Source organism: Vanessa cardui, chromosome 2 (assembly GCF_905220365.1).
Source record: "Vanessa cardui chromosome 2, ilVanCard2.1, whole genome shotgun sequence".
NCBI lineage: Eukaryota > Metazoa > Arthropoda > Insecta > Lepidoptera > Nymphalidae > Vanessa > Vanessa cardui.
Genome location: NC_061124.1, coordinates 14675630 through 14699781, shown reverse-complemented (window position 1 = coordinate 14699781; position 24152 = coordinate 14675630).

Below are 24152 nucleotides of genomic sequence, written 5' to 3'. Positions count from 1 at the left end.
GATTTGGCATAATTTTGGAAGTCGTCTCACGGACTAAGCTTGCGTGATTATGAAAATGTTGTAACTTTGTTTGATCCTACTGTCTTAACATAAAAGCATGAGGACTGTTAGATAATATATATTCAATACTAAGCGACTTGCCTTGTACAATACATTAATAAAGAAAATTGTTTGGAATATAAATTATACCGTATAGCACACAGAAATAAAATGAATCTTTTTGCAAATTAAAAACATTTGAGAATTGGACCAGTAGTTTCGAATATTACATACAGACGAACAAATTATACATGTTTATATATCAATATAGAAGTATATTAAATATATATAATATAAATTAATGTATTAACTTAAATTAATACCCACAGCAATAATAATTAAAATAAATAGGATTTATAATTAAATTTCGAATGTTTCAAGTAAATTGAAAACATACATAATTATTTATTTACAATTACTGCATAAATTATACAACTTTAATTTGTATGCAAGGAAAATATTATAAAAAAATAAAGTGCGATTCGCTCAGAGCAAATAACAGCAGTGTTAATCTGTAAAAACTCACTACGCGTAATGTTAAAACCGATTTACAGAGATTCGCTGCTTTAATACGTTTATCCTTTAAATATTATAACACAACAAAGAACCTTCTCATCATATACACACGAATTAAATGGTGAGTCAGCCAGTGTAACTACAGGCACAAGACATAGCATCTCAATTTCCAAAGATAATGGCGCATTGATGAAGGAATGCTTAAGAAATTTGATGGTGCTACTGCCAAGCCTAAGGTAAGTGGTGACCTCTTATCAAAAAGTCAATTATATGTATTGGAATCTAATGTCGCATAAGACCTTCTCGAGTTTCATAATCGTTTCGAAAATTCTGAGACGGATTATTTAATTAATAGCTTATCACGTCATATTCGAACCCAACTTAATGTTACTTTAAAAAGATACCATGTATCTTAAAAAGAATATGCACATAATACGTTTTTATTATCAGCGCAAAAGTTCAAATCGTAATCAAGGCAACATAAGCTAGATTTACGAGTGCATTATCCGAAAATTTAAAAACGGAACCACGCTTTAGGACCACTCACCCTAAAAGCAACAATTACGTTTCAGCGAGTAAAGCGGCATGCGACAGGATTTCAATTCGCCTTACATGGTCGGCTAAAACGTTTGCCACTTCGAGTTTCCTTTTATATATCACTAACCGCTTCTCGCAGCCTCCCTTGTTTTGATTCGGATCATTGTATTCTGATTTGCATTCTTATAAAACCTCTCAGAACAAAAATGAGAAAAAATATATGCCTATACACTTTCTTCTGTTAAAACGCACTTACAGGTTTCCTCTATGTGAAGTGAGGGGTGGGGGGGTGCTTGTTTGAGGGGCTTACCGACACTAATTTCCCTCATGTGAAGTAGTAGGTTTCTATGTAGGGTTCGCCAATATTAAAACCCACTGAAAGACCAGCAATACTCACTCCGTCTTTTCAGAGGAACATCACGGGATCGCTTGCGCATGCTACCATGACTAACTATACGAGTCACTGTTAACGTCAACATGTCCAAACAATCTGTAATGTCAATTCGCCGTCACTCAGAAATGGCCGTTAGGTAAGTTATACTTTTTTCACATACGATTTCATTTTTATCTTTGCCGTTTTGTAAATTCAAATCGTTTATAAAAAACACATTGGTAAAAGATGCATGTTATTCGATACAAGATTTTATAGATGATAAAAAAGCGTGGAGTTAATACCTGTTGACTTCCAAGCAGGATATATTAATTTAAATAATTGTATTCAACTAACTTGACTATGTATGTTTCAACCGACTTCCAAAAGGAGGAGGTTATCAATTCGTCTGTATTTTTTTTTTTTTTTTTTTTTTTTTTTTTTTTATGTTTGTTACCTCATAACTTTTCACTGGGTGGACCGATTTTGATAATTTTTTTTTGTTTGAAAGGTAGTGCTTCCCGTGGGGTCCCATTTTTTTTATTTTTTTTTCCGATGATGGTATCCATGTGAAAACGACATAAGTCTTAAATTTGCATTATGTATATGCGCGACAAATAGGTGAATAACTGAAAATCACGTTAACCAATTTTGATAATTCTTTTTTTATTATAAAATATATACTTCAAGGGTAATTTGGTGAAAGTTTGGTAAGGTTCTGAGCACAGGAGCCATGACAAAGTAACGGAACGGAAGGGAACGGAACAATTCTGAGGAGCACGTTAGCGATACTCGGTCGAATCTTTTATTTATAGGTTATTTGGATATTTGAGTCACCTTCCGTAATGTAATGTAATTATCATAGTCGAATATTATAATCAACTAGCTACCCACCCCGGCTTCGCACGGGTGCAATACTGATACTAAATATACTACAGAATTTGTTTATATACGACATCACATCGCAAACTTCTAAAATTATCTGTGTTTCTTTACTATATTGTTCATGTATTATATACACAAACCTTCCCCTTGAATCACACTATCTTTTAAAAAAAACCGCATCAAAATCCGTTGCGTAGATTTAAAGATATAGGGACAGAGAAAGCGACTTTGTTTTATACTATGTAGTGATGGAACTCCTATACGGCTCGCAGTTAGGGTGCGATATGGGGCAGAATTTCTTACTATCTTTAATCAAATTTTGTGTATGTGATGTGATGTCATATGATGTACGAAATATAGTTGGTCTTTTTCAAAGTATTTTTGCTGAGTTCGATTACAGCTCTTTCGAGGGATCCTTGTAGTTTACGCCGCGTGACGTATTAAATCCGCATTTTCGAAAGCCTATTTTTGCTTTATTCGCAAGTTTCCTTTGAAATTGTCCTCGAAGTAGTTTCTGACTCATATAAACGGAACGCTTAATCTATACATATTAAAAAAAATTAGTTAGTCAACATCAGCTTCACTTAAAATCAAAAAATAAATAAAATTTTAACAAAAAGAAAAACCGACTTCAAACAAAACACTATTTTAAAACAAATGAATATGCACGAAAAATTAATAAAAATAATTGCGTATTCAACATATTTTTTAGAGTCTTCCTAAGTTAAATGAAATGAAAAATATTAGACTACTTAAAAGTCGATTAACGATTATATCATGTAGTTATAATTATTGTTATATTTGGAGTCGGTGTCAGCCAATAAAACCCTACAGTATATCTATCAAAAAACAATACGAGAATACTTTAACAAATATGTTTTTTACAAATTACCTTTTACACAATAATATACTGGATCAATCAAGGGGCTCGCTATATATCGCTTCTTATTATCGCTTCTTTCTTTTGATTGTTGGGGCAAGGGCACCGTGGCTGACACCGGCTCCAAATATACCAATAACTATAACTACATGATATAATCGTTAATCGACTTTTAAGTAGTCTAATATTTTTCATTTCATTTAACTTAGGAAGACTCTAAAAAATATGTTGAATACGCAATTATTTTTATTACTTTTTCGTGCATATTCATTTGTTTTAAAATAGTGTTTTGTTTGAAGTCGGTTTTTCTTTTTGTTAAAATTTTATTTATTAAATGTTGAAAACGAGTAACTACTGAGTTTCTTGTCGGTTCTTCTCAGTAGAATTTACTTTCCGTACCAGCGGTAGCTTCACTTAATTGTAAAATGACGATTCAAAAGTGCTTGTAAAAGGCTACTAGGCTTTTTTTTTGATTGAGGAGAGGTCCCATTAACGCGGTTGCGTAAATTACATTAGTACACTTATTAAACATTAATTCGATTTGAAATCAATAATAATATAATAATATCTTCGAAAATATCCATTTAATTTACATACTGTACAGGGCTGTATTAAAATATTTAAAGTACTTAATTTGATAAGGATTAATGCTGTATTGCTTAAAATCATTTCGTATATAATCCATTATTTATCGTAAAAAGTTAATGATAAAAAGTGATTAAAACCTCTAAAATTGACACTGTTCTTCTACTATATTATGCATTTATTTTACATATAAACGTTTCTCTTAAATCACTTCCTCTATTAAACAAAACCGCATCAAAATCCGTTGAGTAGTTTTAAAGATTTAGGCACACACAGTGACATGCACACAGCTAGATGAGACTTTGTTTTAAACTATGTAGTGAAGCATCGCTTTTTGGAAAAGGAATTAGTGCATCATTTTATTATATACGTAGCAAGCATATTTCATAGTGACTTGTGAAGTTTTAAGTGTATTTTTCATATTCTTCAATATGATAAATCAAAACTAGCTCAGCAGCTACAAACACAACAGCACATCCACTAAATCTTTCTAAATGCAAATCTAACTACAGATTAAATTTTAGATTTCAAGATTACAATATTCAAATGCAATGCATGACTTTTTATAATCGAACTAATATGTAGTTATGTTTTAATAAAAATATTTCTTATAAACTTCCATTTTTATTTTATCATGTAACAAAATACACACTTAAATTATTATATCTATAAATAGTCGTAAGTTATCACAATAATAATATTGATTTTGGAAATTTCAATAATAATGTGGTTTACAATCAATATTATTTTTAACTACAAGCTAGTTAAAAATAATATTGATTGTAAACCACATTATTATTGATTTCGATTTCGTGCGCGTTTGAATTTAACATAAAATATATTATAGCCTTACATCAGTTACCTGCCGGTGAAAGTCCCGTCAAAATCGGACCAGCCGTTACAGGGATTAGCAGGAACAAACAGACATACACACAAAAGATTTTAAAAAATATTATTACAGTATATGTATATGTACATATGCATTGAGTAAAATAGGGCTATTTTAATTTTACAAACAGGCACAATTTTATTCCATTTTACTTTAAATGAATCAGTGCTCTTCTTTTGAGAACTTCTTCTTCGCTTGAGGAGGACGCTGGGAGCCTATTTCCATCACGCATCCGAAACGGCTTTGTGGCAGATTTCGACTACCACAATCATTTCTTTACCACCGATACCAATACAGAATGAATTTTAAACACAAATTACGTAAGTCAATACTCAGCGGTGTTTTCCCGGGTATTAACTGGGTCGCCGCAACTCTACATTTTATAAATTCATATAACATGATAAAATTATCGGATTTTAAATTAAGCTTTTAGTCAATACAGACGTAAATATTTGCGATGCAGTGATCTATAATTATATTTCCGTTCCAGGAGACGAAACATTTCCACGGAACTGAAAACATCGCGAAGTTCTTTTTTTAATTTTGAGATTACCGAAAATCTGACGACCATGGATTGGATACGCCATCCCGAGATTCCGGGTTAGATTCCCGGTCAAGTCGATGTAGGAAAAGTTCATTAGTATTCTATGTTATTGGCTCTGATTGTTTGTGGTACCGTCGTTACTTCTGATTTTCCATAACACAAGACGTGCTTTAGCCACTTACATTGGGATCAGAGTAATTTATATATTAATTATTTATAAAATGTTTATATTATTTTCTATGAATATCACTTGGACCAATCGTGACGTCATCGGGTTGGCTCAGAGTAAGAAAATTTGTATGCCGAAACTAAAGGGGGAGACATACGAGGATAAGAACGAGAAAGCAAATATTAATAAAAGTTTGCGTAACAGAGCTTAGCGGAACAAAAACAAAAGTTTTTTTTTCGGCAAAAAATCGTTAAGTTATGCATTAAATGTGTTCCAATATGATCGGCTTACTTGGGAGGATTTCTTGCGTAGGAACCACACACTCATCAATAATCTTCTGCTTTACACCAAAATTTAGTATTATTATTGTTTGAAGGTTAACGTTATATCTTACGTCTTATATTCGCGCGTTGGCAATGTAACGAATAGGACTGAAACACTTGGGGTAATTCACCTTGTCTAGCCTATGACAGAAAACTAACTCTTATAGTCTAAGTATACAATTATACAACTTGGGATAATATTTTTCCCTGAAGGCTTTATCCTTTTGAAAAACATTTGTATCAGTCCTCAGCTTTAAATGTCATGTAAGTTATATAAGTCATAATGAATTGTCCCTGAAACCGAATCTATTTAAAAAAGAAAACGCTAATAATATTGTTCTCGCATAATAAATTTAGCCCAATTTTACTGTCAACGAACTGTTAATGATATATTTTAGTTAATAAGTATACTTTATTTTCTGTCAGTTAGAAACCCCATTAGATCAATACTGCAGCATAACCATAAAAAGATCAGTCACATTCCTTCAACAACAACAACAGCCTGTAAATTCCCACTGCTGGGCTAAAGGCCTCCTCTCCCTTAGAGGATAAGGTTTGGAACATATTCCACCACGCTGTTCCAATGCGGGTTGGTGGAATACACATGTGGCAGAATTTCTATGAAATTTGTCACATACAGGTTTCCTCACGATGTTTTTCTTCACCGCTGAGTACGAGATGAATTATAAAGACAAATTAAGCACATGAATCAGCGGTGCTTGTCTGGGTTTGAACCCGCAATCATCGGTTAAGATGCACGCGTTCTAACCACTGGGCCATCTCGACTCAACTTCCTTCAAATTCTTTTGGTTTTCGAAGAAATTAATGTTACAAATATTTCCTATCGAGTAAGCATATTAATAGTTATTTGACTAGGTGGTCTCAATCAAACGTAAAACCGTACAATCTCCAACCGCACAATCTATTCAATAGATAAACGTGTGTAGGAAATGTACTTGTAATATTACATCCATTTATCTTTCTACATTTGCAGTATAACGCGATGCCTTGTCAACGTATTTTTGGAACCGACGCGCGACGGTCGACGTCATAAATTATACTACAATTGAGAGACGAATTCCCTTGATATTTATACAAACGCCATACAGATTCATATAGTGTTTTGAAAAAAAAACAATAATTAAACAAATTGATTTATAAATGCCGATTATATTGATTTTAAAGATAGTTTTATATGTATAACAAATTAAGAATACCGTAAAGAAAAAGTAATATAAGAGGTTTTTGAGGTAATGTCGTACTTAAACACATTGCGCTTACATTATAAACGCTGGCTGAATCATACGAGTTAGATCAAAATAATATACTACAGTATTTTACAAGGTTATACAGTATTTTAAAAGCTCTTCAAAGCGTGCATAATAATATATCTCTATCTCAGGAATAACCCATAATAACTATTTGGCAAAAAAATAATGGCTTATTTTCGAAGCGATTTTAAGCAATACAGCATTAATCCTTAACCAATTACTTAATGAAATGAAGAACTTACTTCATTGCATCCATGCGAGGTCAGCGGATGGCTAGTATTTAAATAGAAGACAATATTTTCGGGCGGATTAACATACTTGACAGTATAATAAATGGGTGTTTCCCCCATAGACATCGTAGGGTGATTAGAATTACAATGTCCTTTAAGGGGTCAGTATGCGTAGCATGGAATTCCATGGAAGTTTTTGCGTTATTATAAACGCTTATTCACATTGTTATATATGCCATAGGATTTATTGAGAGAAAATATCATCAACGAAACAGTTTTCATGGGTTTAAGTTTAAATGCAATTGTTAATTAATTTTGTTGATTACAATAATATTTTGGTTAAAGATTAAAGCTTAGAGATGGAACGACAAAAAATATTGTGTCAAATCAAAATATTCTTAATTCATTCAATTTAAATATTTAATTTTATTGTGTCATTTTAATGTTCGGAATATTATTTCTACTGACAAAACGGTCAAGGAATCAAATCAAATTAAAAGAAACTTTATTCTAGTAGGCTTTTACAAGCACTTTTTAATCGTCATTTAACAACTATATTGAGTGAAAATGTCTGTAGTATTTAATATAGAAACGGATAGTTTATTTTTCACTACAATTTTTACAAGGCGCTTATAATTCCTAGGAATTCCATAGTATAGATTTTTTTATGGAATAGATTGGCGGACGAGCGTATGGGCCACCTGGTGGTAAGTGGTCACCATCACCCGTAGACAATTACGTTGTAAGAAATATTAACTATTCCTTACATCGTCAATGCGCCACCAACCTTGGGAATTAAGACGCTACGTCCCTTGTGCAACAACAACAACAACAGCCTGTAAATTCCCAATGCTGGGCTAGAGGCCTCCTCTGCCTTCGAGGAGAAGGTTTGGAACATATTCCACCACGCTGTTCCAATGTGGGTTAATGGAATACACATGTGGCAGAATTTCTATGAAATTTGTCACACGCAGGTTTCCTTACGATGTTTTCCTTCACCGCTGAGCACGAGCGGATGAATTATAAAGACAAATTAAGCACATGAATCAGTGATGCTTACCTGGGTTTGAACCCGCAATCATCGGTTAAGATGCACGCGTTCTAACCACTGGGCCAAGAACCTTTTGAAGGAACTAATTCAAACGTTAACGCATAGAACAACGATCGAGATATGACAGAAGACAAACGACAAGAGCTATAACAATAAAATTAAAAACTGTACGCGTCAAAATAGCGTATAACAGTATCTCTGTTTTCAATATAACACACAAAACAATCAGACACACCCATGTTCTTACAGAGTCACATTTCTGATACGGGAATACTCTGAATTGTTCATTCGAAATATAAATTAATTTAATTTATATTCACTGCAATGAAATTTATTTTAAAATAAATATTATTATAAAAAGAGTAATTACTGAGTTTTTTAGCGGTTCTTCTCGGCAGAATTTACGTACATTCCGAACCAGTGGTAGTTTTAAATTTAATTAACTTTTAAAATTACGACTCAAAAGTGCTTGTAAGAGACTGCTCGAATAAAGTTTTTATTTTTAATTTTGATTGTCACTAGCAATGATGGAATGAGCAATGTTTCAACTTCATCGGCTAAGTGGAACAAATACAAAATTTAAGTCGTTTATTTGACTCACACAGATTTAGCTTTTTTTAATAAATAAATAATAAATATTGGACAACATCACATACATTACTGTGATCCCAATGTAAGTAACTCAAGCACTTGTGTTATGGAAAATCAGAAGTAATGGTGGATGGTACTACGAACACCCAGACTCAAGACAACATTGAAAACTAATCAAATTTTTCTACATCGACTCGGTCAGGAATCGAACCCGGGACTTGGAGTGGCGTACCGTGTACGTATGAAAACCGGTATACACATCACTCAACCACGGAGGTCGCCAATAACAGCTTTATTCTTTATACTATACAGATTGGGTAGGTGGAAGTACAAATGGACTACTTGAGATCACAGAACAACATCATCTATTGACAATTACGCTGTGAGAAATTATAACCTTTCAAACACATGACAACGCCCACATGAAAACTAGCGAAGCCGCGGGCGACGTCTAGTACTAATTATATATTTATCGTTGTCTGCCAAAATAATGCCACATTATTTTAAGGTTACAGGTTAGTTATTTACCGGTTTGAGTAAATCAATAAATATGGATCCATGTATTTAAAATTACTAATATTAATACTAATTTACTTTTGCTGTATGCGTAGTATACACACATTCACACAAGGAAAGGACAAATAATAGCATACGCGTCACGTATACAAGGGAGAACTACTTAGAGCGTCATGCCGTTTGCCGTCATGGTATATGAATTGGTCTTAACCCCCAGGCACCCCAATGTATGTTTCACATCACAAACGTATTTGTAACAACCGGATGACGTCACAGGGTTGGTCACTTAGCATATTTCGTGGGAAATACTATAGAAGATCGTATATATAAACGATTGAAACAACAAAAGCCTGTAAATTTCTTACTGCTGGACCAAGGCCTCTTCGTCCTTGGAGGAGAAGGTTTTTGGAACATATTCCACCAATGCGAGTTGGTGAAACAACAGGTGGCAGAGTTTCTTTGAAACTAGACACATGCAGTTTCCTTACAATGTTTTTCTTCACTTCCTAGCACGAGACGAATTATAAACGCAAATTAATCACATGAATATTCAGTTCTTGCCTGGGTTTGAACCCAGAATCATAGGTTAAAATGCACGCGTTCTTACCTCTGACCTATCTCAGATTTTGCCAACGTTTGAAAACAGATTATAATTATTTGACTGGTAACCATAATGGATTAAAGTTGCCAAAACATTTTGAAAACATAACAATAGCACCTTACGACTTGGGAACCTTTTAGAAAAGACGCCCACTCATTCATTAAAGGCAACGACTTAAACGGAATCGTATATTTTAGTATTGGCATGTAAAAGAAATGTAAAGTTTATTATTATATTTAATGAAATAAATTAGTTATCAACATTATTACATTGAATTTGTGTACCGTTTTTACGAATATTCCTTGAGACCGCTTTAAGCGATGAGACCGCCTTTGCGGGCCATTTCTTTTTATACATTTTATGTGTGACACTGTTGTTCTTTTTTCTTTATATGAAGTGCGGCAAAGTACAAACAAAAACAAAACCAATCCACTATCCAACACGCTTTACAATAGCCTGTAAATTTTCCACTGATGAGCTAAGGCTTCCTCTCTCTTTAAGGAGAATGTTTGGAACATATTCCACCACGCTGTTCCAATGCAGGTTGGTGGAATACATATGTGGCAGAATTTTAAAGAAATTAGACCCATGCAGGTTTTAGCACTATGTTCTCCTTCACCGCCGAGCACGAGATGAATTACAAATTCGAATTAAGAACGTGAATATTCAGTGGTGCCTGCTTGGACTTGGACCCGCCATCATTGGTTAAGGTGCATGCGTTCTAACCACTGGGTCATCTCGGCTCGCTTTAATAAACAAGAAAAATTTAACCTAACCAACCAAACATTCGTAGTACCCGGAGGCTTGAGTCATATTTCTCATAATACCTCATATTTAAAGCTGGGCTTAAAACGTATCTGAAACCGAAAGCAATAGACGAAAAACCGCCGGAAAATTCCGAATGTGAAAACTCTCAGCGACAGAACCGCGATCGCCGCTTCTTTCACCGCGATGTATATTTTTTACTCTGTTTGGAAGGTTATATTTTATACAACTTTTGAAGATTTAAAGAGGTCCTCAGCACAATGGAAATAAAACTACGATTGTAAAGTCTGCGAATTATATTGTATGTTCGCCTTTTTATTCTTTTTTATTTAAAAATGTAAGGATTGCAACAAGAAAGGAATTGTTTGGTAAATCTGTTAGCGTTCTAAAGATTTTTTAAAATACATTCGACCATCAAACAACCATCACTTGTCATGTTCTCATTCGAAGGGAGAGCGAGCTAGGGTAACTAAAGGAGCAACTAAGATGTTTACAGTCCAATATTACAGTAAACATTCATAATAAACAGATCTTTATTGCCTTAATTATACATATGTACTTTGTAGATCTTATGAGATTATCACATCCATTGAATAAATTAATTGCTTCAGGGTGTTCAAGCAAAAAATATAACGTCAATTATTAACACTTAATAAAACAAATGACAGTTAATTTGACGTTTCGTGATACCGGAGTTGTTGAGTTCTCCCGTTTTAGGGAGTTGGGAGCATATGTCCTTTGTTGGAGTTCAAGTTTGCTTCATAATAAATTTCAGCTGATTCGGATCAGCGGTTTGATCGCGAAAGAGCGACAGACAGACAGACAGACAGGGCTACTTTCACTATTATAATATTAATATAGATTTCAGGTTTACGTTAAATCGATAATTATCAAACATAAAATCATTATTTGAACTTAGGTCCTTACAATAAGCACGAAATATCCAGCTTTTATACACTAAAGGCTAATTTGCTGATGCCATTCAGTCTGCTGGTTGAACGGCGCCGTTTATTAAAGTATCTAGGTATTCTATTGAACGTCTAATTTGTTAAATTGACTGCGGCATAGATCGCTTAACCTAAGAATAATCTTTAATCCACTGCTGATTATAATTGTTTAGCTAGTGACATACATTGTCTAAATCAATTAAAGGAATAATGGTTTTAAAATTATACCCGTTACGAAAGGAGCATTAGTCTCAAAAAAGTTTTTACTGATTGAATAGTTTATTTGATCACGATAATGAAAAATCTATGCAAAACTATTTTAGCAGCATCAACTTTATGTCACAAGTTGCAAGGACTTATAAGATACATTTAACTGAAGTACGTTAAAGTAAGTTTGTAGGTTCACGAAAATTGCCGTGTTCTAATCACAATTAACCATATAAAGACGATTTCTGAAATCTACGTAATATACCCAAATATATAAACACCCTTTTCGCTTAGATCCACAAAGAGTCTGCCAATTTGGAAGGGTCGATCCGTACATTGGCCTTGAGCCAGAAACCCCGATAACATTACGTAATGGAAGAACTAATAGTACCCCCTACTTTATTTGAAGGCAGGCTGTTTGCCTAGTGCCTTCTACGATTACGTTATTTGTTAGGTATAAAAAAGTATACTGTACGGTATCAATTTGGTTGTTATTACGTATCGCGTTATATTCTTTATAGAAATATAGCATTTGTTTTATTGTAGTTTATATTAGAAAACAAAATTTATGTTTAACTAATATTAGTTACGCTTTTTTTCTTAATAACAAAGTATTAATTACTCTAGAGAAAACATTATATTAAATAACTATCCATAAACTCGCGTCAAATTCATAGAACTTCCCGTTAGCACACAAAACATCACCCCGCATTTTACACCCTCAAGGAGTGAATTGAAAATTGCCTTTGACCTTACCCGGGAGTCAAACTATTTCCATATCAAATTTAATCAAAATCTGTTCAAGCGTGAAGAAGATAAAACACAGAACACTATCACACACTTGTGATGTTAAAAAGGGTCAATTAAATACAAACTGTAAATTGTCACTTTTGGAAAATAGACCAATAATATACGGACTAAATTTCAGTGACCTTTTATAGCAAATGTGAAATGGAATCTAAAAATAATACCAGACTATATAAACTTAGTAGTTCATATGGATCCAAGTGACTGTGTAGAATGAAGACGAAATCACCGTAATGGATTAGAGGTCGTATTCACACTTACGTAAGTCTGCCTCAGATTCTTAATGTGATGGAGTATTGTAAATAAAATTTCGTATATTTCTGGATTTTTAAAGATATGCAACTTTGCATAAATATTAAGGAATCTTTTAATATTAAGGAATCTTTCCTTCAATAACCGATTTTTTTTTATATTAACATGAGCGAATTCTACTAGATTGTTGCATTTCCACTTGAATCCTTAGATATACATATATTAAAATATATATACATTATATAGGTCACCCACTTTTGATACTTTAATTCAGTAGTATTCTTGCTGAATAATTTAATAATCAACGACGGTAATGATAACGTCTGTGTTTTGGGAACAACGTATAATCCCTGACAAAATTAAAATTGTAAAATAAAGGAATAGATAAGAGCGCACGTACCGATGAACATATATATATCTAGTTTAGCTAATTAGTCTCCATTCAGAATAGATCAAGATTATATAAATGGAAATATTGTATAAATATAATTTTAATAAGATTAATATTGAACTATAAAACTAAACCGGTGTGTACGTACCTTTATAAAGTAAATATTCCCTACAATAGTTCATTTAACGGTCTATAAAGAAACAGCGGTTTTCTATTAAAAAAACCTTTGCGGGCGAAACGCTATCGGGAAGTTTGGGCATTTAAAAGTTATTTTTTTCTCCGTTTCCGCTGTGAAAAGGTTCGCTTAATGTTATACTTCGGAGTATTGTTGTCGGACTGTCATGGTTAGATATCCCAGTGACTGTTATTGCTATCGGTTTGAATTTAGAACATTTGTAGAACGCGTTCGTTTTTTAAAGTGAGTTATTTTTTATTCACTTAAATTGAATGTGATGTCATCTACTAGTTAAAAAGAAGTTTTCAAACATAAAAATAAGTTACTGAATCATGCGTGATCTGACTGTAATCATTTCCAATTGATCATCGTAACCTTCAATGGATGCCCTTTTTTTGTCAATAATACCTTTATTACATATTATAATATTCACGACCTCCGTGGTCGAATGGTGTGTGCACCGGTTTTCATGGGTACGCCACTCCGTAGACCCGGGTTCGAATCCCGATCGATGTAAATTACCATTACTTTTCTATGCTGTCTTGGATCTGGGTGTTTGTGGTATCATCGTTACTTCTGATTTTCCATAACACAAGTGCTTTAGCTACTTACATTGGGAACAGAGTAATGCAATAATGTTGTCTCATATGTATATATAATTATCAAAATTTTGTACCTAACTGTACATATACATTAATTATTTTCTAATCAACTGTACATATTGATGTGATTGTATCAATACAGATATACGATATCGATAACATCGACTTTAATGTGTCGATAACATTCGAATCAACGATATCGCTAAATCGTTCTGAAGCTGTTTATAGTAGTCCCGTTAACTTGTATCAGTTTCATATAATAGTATCGATAGATGGAACTTGGAGATGGTATTGGGAAAACAATTGTTTGTGAAATCAAATCGTATTAAAAACAACTCCGAGATAAAACTGAACCGTGTGTCGTGACGGTAAGCGACATGCTTTCTTTCTTTCTTGTATATTAATTTTTTTTTATGGTATAGGTTGGTGGACGAGCATATGGGTGACCTGAGGGTAAGTGGTCACCATCACCCATAGACAATGACGCTGAAAGAAATATTAACTATTCTTTACGTCGTCAATGTGCCAACAACCTTGTGAACTAAGATGTTATGTCCTTTGTGCCTGTAGTTACACTGGCTCACTCATCCGTCAAACCGGAACGCAACAATACTAAGTACTGTTTCATGAGTGGGTGGTAACTACCCAGACAGGGTAGCACAAAGCCCTACCACCAAGTAAATATGTTCTATGTGTAATATACATATAAATTAATTTCAATCTAAAAATATTTTATTATTCTTTAATTATTATGTTTCGTATTCCTCTTAAGCATGAATTTAAATGTTTAATTTCCACAGAGTATTCCATACGGCTACCTTTTACAATATCTATTTATATAAAATACCAATCGCCGTTTAATCACGAAATTTCAGAAACTATAACACCTAAAAACTTGAAATTTAGCAGATATGTCGTTTTTATGACGTAGAAAACTAAGAATTAATTTTACAAAATTCAATCCCTGAAGAAACTGGTTTTGTAATTTTGTGTTATACTAATTTCGTACGATTAAAGCCACATGTTCAGTTAGTAATTTATAAAGGAGAGCTCACTTAAAACAATTGAAAAAGTTATCGCCAATAATGTATCTTTACTGGACGTAAAATACTCCCTAAAAATGTTTAGCTTATATCACGACACCGCTTATGTGTCGGTCCATTGAAACACACAATGTAGTTTAAGTAGCGAGTCGCCCCGGCTACAATTTTTAATAAAGAAAACGATATCGTAATAAATATAATTTATGCCTTAAAAAAAAATTGAAATAAAATAAACAAACTGTACTTCTTCATAAAATTTGTATAGATTTAATTACATTTTCAAATGATATTTTCAACACCTGTCTGTCTGACTAGTTGAACAAATGAACACACATTTGTAACTAGTGAAGATTAATAAATAATTAAATTGTTAGCGATGCTACGATACAACACTAATTCATAAATTTATCGGCTACTATTATAATTGGTTTAGCTGCGCCGGGTTGGGATTCTAAATTGCCAAAACTCTCTTCAGAAATACTATTGCCCCAGAGAGGTCACTTGTAGCCTAAATTACAAATACATTATTTTATTTAAATGTCATTTATATCTAGAATCTAACTACGAATTCTATTTTTAAACAGCTACCGTTTCATCTGCGATAATTAGTTCTTATTCTATTATTAGTTTTTGTGTGTATGTGTGTGTGTGTATTTTTAGTTCTTATTAACACAAAAGTATGTTACTTTAGTCTTATAAGTGTGCAATGTAAATCAATCAATTGATCGAAATATACTTTATTCAAGTAGGCCTTTACAAGCACTTTTGAATCGTGTGAGTGCATTTAACAACTATATTAAGTACCGGTTCCGAAAGTACATTCTACCGAGAAGAACCGGCAAGAAACTCAATTTTTCAAACAAGAAAGTTAATCTTTTTCAACATTTAATAATACATTAATATGTATATGTACATATTTATAACGGGATTATCACTTAAGTAGTCAATGCATAGTATTTTAATTAATTCACATATAATAATTAGTGTATAACATTTCATCGTATAGCCTCCATTGGTAACAGAATTGCTAGGTAATTTCTCACCCACGCGGTTATGTTTTTTAATTTTCATTTGTATATAATTAAAGCCTTGCTTAGTCTTATTAAATTGTTTGGATGTGTGCGTATGTTTATTGCTAATGTGTTACATATACAGATATAATTCATATCAATATATCCAGTAAACAATATATTGTTATCACTTTGTTAGATAACACTAACTAATAATTTAGTTTGGTGTTTTGGGTTGAAGGGTGAGTCCACAGTAATTAAAGTTACAAGCTACATAGTAACTTAGTTCGCATTTTAATATACCGATGGTGATAGACGGTGGTGACCAGCTATTATTAATTGAGCTACCTTTTTTATGTAATGTGTAGGCGAACTGGTGAATGGGCTACCTAATGTTAATTGGTCACAACCGTCATTGCCAATGCACCAACATTCGGAACTAAGATGTCACGTCCTTGTTGCCTGTTGTTCCGCTGGCTCACTGACTCGCTAAATCGAAAACAACAATACCAAGTAGGTATTACTATTTGGAGGCGGAATACCTAAATGGATACAAGCGGACTTTCAAAGGGCAATTTTCCCATAATAATCACTAAAGAATAATTCTGTGTTTATTTAATTTGTCGTGGAATAATCCTTCTTCAGCAGAATGAGTATGCTTAAATTCAAAACGACTTATGTAACAGTAGAATCAAATTACAATGATTATGAGAACCGTAATGCCGGAACTTGACGAATAATGGATATTATTTTTTTAAACTAATTATAATAATTATATATACTATTAAATAATTTTTTTTTAAATATGAGTCAACGTCTCATACATTACTCTGACCCCATGTAAGTAGCTAAAGCACTTGTGTTATGGAAAATCAGAAGTAACGACGGTACCACAAATACCCAGACTCAAGACAACATAGAAAACTAATGATAATCTACATCGACTCAGCCGGGCATCGAACCCAGGACCTCGGAGCGGCGTACCCATGAAATCCGGTGTACACACCACTAGACCACGGAGGTCGTCTGGATATGGAATAAGTTCGCCACTTTTAATGTAGCCAGCCTTCCTTTAGTGTCTAGCAATACGTATTTCAAAGGTATTTTCATTTATTTAGAGCCTTTGATATGAATTTGGGTGTTTTATTCCAATGGACAGCTTATATCGATCCCGGAGCTTAGAGGTTCAAAGCCCATAAAAAACTTATTGGGTTTTTTTATCCAGACAATCTTTTCTATTCTCGTCGGATTAATTATCCATCTCATCGGATTTTGATAGTCTACTTTAATTTACACATACTTGTATAATTTGTAGTTTCATATGTATGCCTTCAGGATAGCTCTAGTGGCTGAAGTTAGTGAGAAAGACGTAATCTATACATATAATAAAATTGGAGTGTCTGTCTGAAAAATTAAAAAGCCATCTTTTTCTAAATGCGTATACACGGTACATATTACTTACGCTTATCATCTTATAAGGTATTTTATATATTATAAGATAGGTATTCCTTTATTAACAAATTCTTACCGTGCGAAGAAAGAGCAGGTTCCTAGTTATTACTTAAAACGGTAGTTACTTATAAATTGTTTAATGTTCTTCATTTAAAAAATTACATAAAAAATATTTTAAGAGAACTTTAGTAGGGCTTTGTGCAAGCCCGTCTGGGTAGGTACCGCCCACTCGTCAGTTATTTTGCCGCTAAATAACAGTACTCAGTATTGTTGTGTTGTTGAAGGGTGAGTGAGCCAGTGTAACTACAAACACGAGGGACATAATATCTTAGTTCCCAAGGTTATTGGCGCATTGACGATTTAAGGAATAGTTAATATTTCTTACAGCGTCATTGTCTTTGGGTAATGGTGACCACTTACCATCAGGTGGCCCATATGCTCGTTCGCCTACCTATACCATAAAAAAAACATCTTTATATAAAAAAAGCCACCAGCCTCAGACGATCCTGTGCCTGTAGTTATCCTGGCTAACTCGCCTGTCAAACCGGAGCACAACTTACACTAAGGATTAATTCTCATTTGCCGTTAGTGTACATGATTTAGATACACCTTTGTAAATAAATAGCTGTTTCAGGTTAAAAGGGGTACATGACACAGAGTAAAAAGTACAAGAGAAAATGATATGCTCTTTGAATATACATACTAAACATACCAATAGGCATTAGTGATGGGGAAAGTAAAGATGAAATCTTTATATACGAACACAATAGTCGGTTCGCTTGTATTAACTTCTGATCGATTTGATCGTATTATGCTACATTCACACATCACGAGTATATTTGTTTTATCGAAACGATAACTATTCACTCATTAAGGCAGGCATTTTAATGAAAAAAAACTTTTTGCTCTCTGTAGAGTTATTCTGAATCAAGAAACTCGAATCTCACCGCATTAAACGAGTTTGAAATGTCAGAATGAGATATGTCACATTAAAAATAATAATAATTACAAAATACATAGGATACACGTATCAAAACGGCGTAAATCGGTTCTCACTCAGAGAAAGAAATTCTTACAGAATCACACTGCTGATTCTTCTTACGCACACTAAGCCATTCTAAAGCACGAGCGTCACTCACGCATACTAATGCACCGCCAGTAATAATGACTTAACGTGGAGGCGCGCCTACATTGGTGAATGGATTAATATACATGTACAATATACAAGTGGTATTGGTAGACCATCATTTCTTACTCACAATCCGTGTTGAGTTATAGATATTGCTTTTTGTTATGCAATTTCAATCCTTATTTATATATATATATATATATATATATATATATATATATATATATATATATATATATATATACACCTTATATATATATAAGGTGTAAAACTGTTGTCTGATAAAATAAATACTAACGAAGTTAACAGTTAGCTTAAAAATCCCGCATAGTGTTACAAAACACGTGACTTACTTTGAAACTAAAACACGATACAAATATATATGTAAATACAGATTTGTTTATTTCGAATAGATTTTCATCCTATAATATTATACAAAAACTATTGGAGATGCTGAGGTATAGCTATTATAATTGATCTTTATTAAATGGAATTAAGATGATCGAGTTGTTAGATCGTGTGCATCTTAAGAGATGTTAGCGAGTGAAAGCACCGAGAGAAAATACGCATGTATCAATAAATTTCGGTTACATATATGCGCTAACCCAAATTAGAATTGTGCAATTTGTTCAAAAGCTCCTTAAAATAGAGGATTCCTTAAACCCAGCAGAGGAATATTTACACGCTGTTACTTTACCTTTTTAAACAATGCAACCTTAATTAATTCTTACTGCTCAAAGGAGACGAAGTGTTTGGTTGAAACAAGTGTTGCCGCTGCACCTGAGAAAGTTATAAACACACAATGTTTTCCCTGGTCTCTTACAACCACTGTTGTGTTTATTTACTCGCCTCTATCGCATCGGGCTCGACGTGAAATAACGATTCAGGACATGTGTTTCTTTTCTTCAAGGTCGTTACAAAACTGCTTGTACCAACTTCGGCTTTGTACGAGATGTTATCATGTAATCAAAATATCCTTTTTTACGTAGGGTCTTTTAAAAGTCAAAACTATAGACTAAGATGCACGTTTACATGATTCGGTCATCTCGACTGATGTATTTTACGTTAATTTGAGTGAACGTTAACGTGAGTTTTCTTCGTAAAATCTCTATTCCAAATTTGTGATATCTAGCTATATTCAGCCCTACTAAGCAGATACATTCTTGCTTTAAAACAGAAATAATTGTAGTATCAATAAACAATATCACATACAGTACTATGATTCCAAATTAAGAAGCTAAAGTACTTGTGTTAAGGAAAATCAGAAGTAACGACGGTGACACAAACACCTAGACTCAAGAAACAACAAAGAATACTAATGAACTTTTTCTGCAGCGACTCGGCCGGGAATCTAACCCGGGACCACGGAGTGGCGTACCCATGAAGACCGGCGTAAACAAGTACTCAACCTCGGGGGTCGTTGCTGTAATTAAATGTAATTGGAGGCGACTTGAGAAACACTTTGTGCATGACGCACATCTCTGCTTAATTTTCCTACCAAGATTTGAGTAGATACACAACCTATTTTGTAAATCTGCTTGCTTGCTTTAGCGGTCACAAATTCTCAAGTCTTGGTTTAAAATTTAGGTCAAGTTTTTGGGTTTTTCTATTGAATTCTCAGTATTTTGGAATTTGTTAGTGTGTACATTCTCGTGCTTTAGACAACACTTTATGCCGTTAGATCAGGTTGAATTATATCCGCCCGTGTTCAATTTTAACCCTCGTATAAGAATGTGAAGAAATAGAGACTACACATGTGCAGTACTATGTTCTCTGTGACGTTGACCGCAATGGTCAAAATTGCATAGGAGGACATTAATAAATCATATATACTAATGAGATATTCTTGATAAACTTTAATGATTCCAAATTTTGTATAAATTAGGCTCTTATTCGTATGTATGTATAAATTAAATTCCAATCGAGCACGAGAACTTACTTCCTTACTAACCCCAGCTGTATATTAAAGCCACTACACTAACAAGATAATCTGATCAACAATACACTCTCTCTAATTAAAGATCAATTATAACACTCGAACAAAGTTCGTCCGTACAAAAGTTACTCGTAAATTTATATAGAAAACAAGTCCATGTAAGAGAAAATTAAATACGCCTCTATTTGTTTACGTAACAGCTTTTTGGACAGTATTAATTTATACCAGCATGCAAAGCCGGTTTCACTCGTGTAAAATTAATGAAACTAACAATTATTTTGCTACTAATTTATTTATAACAACACACTTTTTAAACCACCATAAGCCATAAGACGGCCATAATCGTCTTGAACTATCATGTCATTTACTTTTATGGATTTAATATCGAAATTCGTATTTTTGCGGCTATAAATTATCGACTAAAGTAATTAAAGATCGGATCTATCGTACCTGCATGAAAATATTAATAGGTTATTGACACAATGTTTCTGTAGATAACTCTTCAATCATTAACCAATTTACTCTAAGACGGATTGAAAAGAATGAATATTGATTTAACAGAAAAACAATTTATATATATATATATATATATATATATATATATATATATATATATAACATACGACCTTCCACAGGCACACATATAACTCATTAAAATCAAAGTTTAAAATTTTATTAGTTCAACTCGTTCTGCAACTACGAATGTTTTTAAATATAAAATAATTGCAATATATAATAATGATTATCTTGTTATTCGATTTAAACATTTTCAGTGAAAATAAAGAACTAAGAAAGAAGACTTATAAAGCAGAGATAGCAATTTCTTTTTAGCATTTATAGCAACTGTATTGAACTTAAGTTTCATATAAGATTCTAAATAAACACTATAGAGAACTTTCTTCACAGACTTATAAAGAAATATCAAACCGGATTCACAGTAAAATGACTATTATATCTATTCTTTTAAGAGCTACATTTCCTTGTATAAATCAAGTGATGTTGGAAAATAGCTTTTGAGAGCAAAAGCGAGCTAGCTACATTGCATATATTAACTTGTAGATTCTATTCAGTGAAATGTGACCTTTATTGATTTTGTAACAAGAGCTACATTGGTATAAAATAAATTTCTAACAACAGGAGTTTCTTGAAAGCGAGTATACGGGTAACAATACTTTACACAGTTCATGGGCTCTTTTAATTTTCAACAAGATTCCCGGCCGTTACGCTTCTGAGGCAAGCTTAAGTCTTCAAGCAGACTTTAATGGAGAATGAATACTATGCGTTGGCAATGTCCCTATAATGGAAAAAAACGGCATAGAAATATAGTTTCATAAATATTTACAGCAAGCATTTTTTACGTAGAGATTGTGTTCGTAAGCATAGAACATGTTCATGCATATAATAATGCCTATATATTACTGAGTAAGAGATGAATCAAAAGTGAAGATGATCGTTCAAACTAGTGAATTTTCATGTGTTCATGTTTCATGTTTATGTTTCATGTGTTTCATGTGTTTATATGTGTTTATATTTTATCTTGAGATCTGCAGTGAAGACAAACTTCTTAGTCTGATATATGATAAAATAAATATTCACACTCGCGTATTGACCGCATTGAGTAAGAAGAGAAGCTAACCAATGAGGATTAGCCTTTGCCTAGGGTTGGTGCAGTCATAATTTTGTTTATTTAGTGTATTGTTAAAAGACTAATTAACTATTTCGATTATTTTCTATGTCATGGATATAGTCGTTCTGTCAAAAGTGGAAACTGATGATATTCACACTTACTTTTAGATTGGTATTGTAAGATATATCCCTGATCCCTCTTATCACCAATTCATCACCAATATTGGAAAGTTATATCTCCAGTATACGTGTAGTTTTACGTAGATTAAATAATGACTACCAAGAAGGTCTTTCACAAGCCCATAAGGTAATTTATTTTAATCAATTTCCCATCTCTAATTATAACGGACCCAATGTCTAAAAGTTTTATTTTTATTCATATGTAATAAAGTGAAACGATCTACGCCCAGTTATTTTTAAGTTATTGATTGAACTATAAACTTAGCGCTATTAGGTAACTATAAATACACAGACATCCCAGTTCTAGTATGTTAAAATCAAAATGTCAGAGTCAGTTTTAGAAGTATGTGGGCTTAGAAAAATCCCTCAATTATTTGTTAAAAAGAAAATATTTTTTGATCTCCTTATAGAATTTCCGTAACATTACTAATGTATGCTGCATAATATGTTCTTACCCGGGATGCTTTTTGTTCCAGAAATTTCCATTGTGAAATTTTGGAAGGACCGGGCCTGTAACCCCGGATGTTTTACCCCTAAATCCGGCCCTGCATAAAGTAATTACTAACTTCATAGTAAAACATTAATAACACTGGGACACGTGAATATATAATGTATCGCAATGTCACATAGCTCGTAATTAGACCCTATATTTACGTAAGCCCTGCTTTATTAATGTTTGACACGACATTCCAGGACCCCATATAATTCAACTGGAATACAAACAATATCATATTGTAACAACCCTCCCAGCTTGGAATCCCTCACGTCACGTCTGAGATAAACTCGAGACTCCTATGAAGATGACAACATTGAATGTGTATAGTGATGCATGAATAAGTTTTGTTTATCGATAAATATATTCGTTATTAAAATTTAAAAATTTGTCGCAAGCCAATTCGAACAACAGTCACTTGCTGACATCGGTTCCAAATATAACAATAACTGTAACTACGTTATATAATCGTAAACCGACTTTTGAGTAGTCTAATATTTTTCATTTTATTTAATTAAAATATCAATATTTTTTTTTATTTTTAAGTTTTAATTCATTATATGTATTAATGATATATCTGTATCTACTGAACTAATTTTTCAATTATTTAATCTATATATTTGTCTGTATTGATATATGTACATGGCTACAAATTAATATTTACACAAAAAATTTGTAATAAAAAGTATATACGAGTATATCAGCATGAAAACGAATTATAAGATATGTCTGAAGGAAGAATTTATACAGCATCTACAATGTTTAGGTTAAGGTGGTACGAGTACGACTACCATAAATACTTTTATCGCGATCATAAAAACTGACGTCAACCGCAGTTTACGACGTCTATCGATTCGATAAACTAGTGCTTACCTCGATAGTTTATATTGACATCACTTTTTCTTATTATGTATGCCGGGAACCAAACAAAAGGTCTTTATAGCCTTGTTTATCGTCGACCGCAAGCATTTCAAGCAAAATGTTCGTTTAAGCCCTGTCTCTGTAGTATCCTTAATAATAAGTGTGGTTTGTACGACAGAAATATATTGCAACCTTTATATGACGTTTTAAAATGTAATTATAAATAACTAATTTCCTGCTTATCTAAGCTTTAGTGAAACAACGTTTGTATTGAAAGAG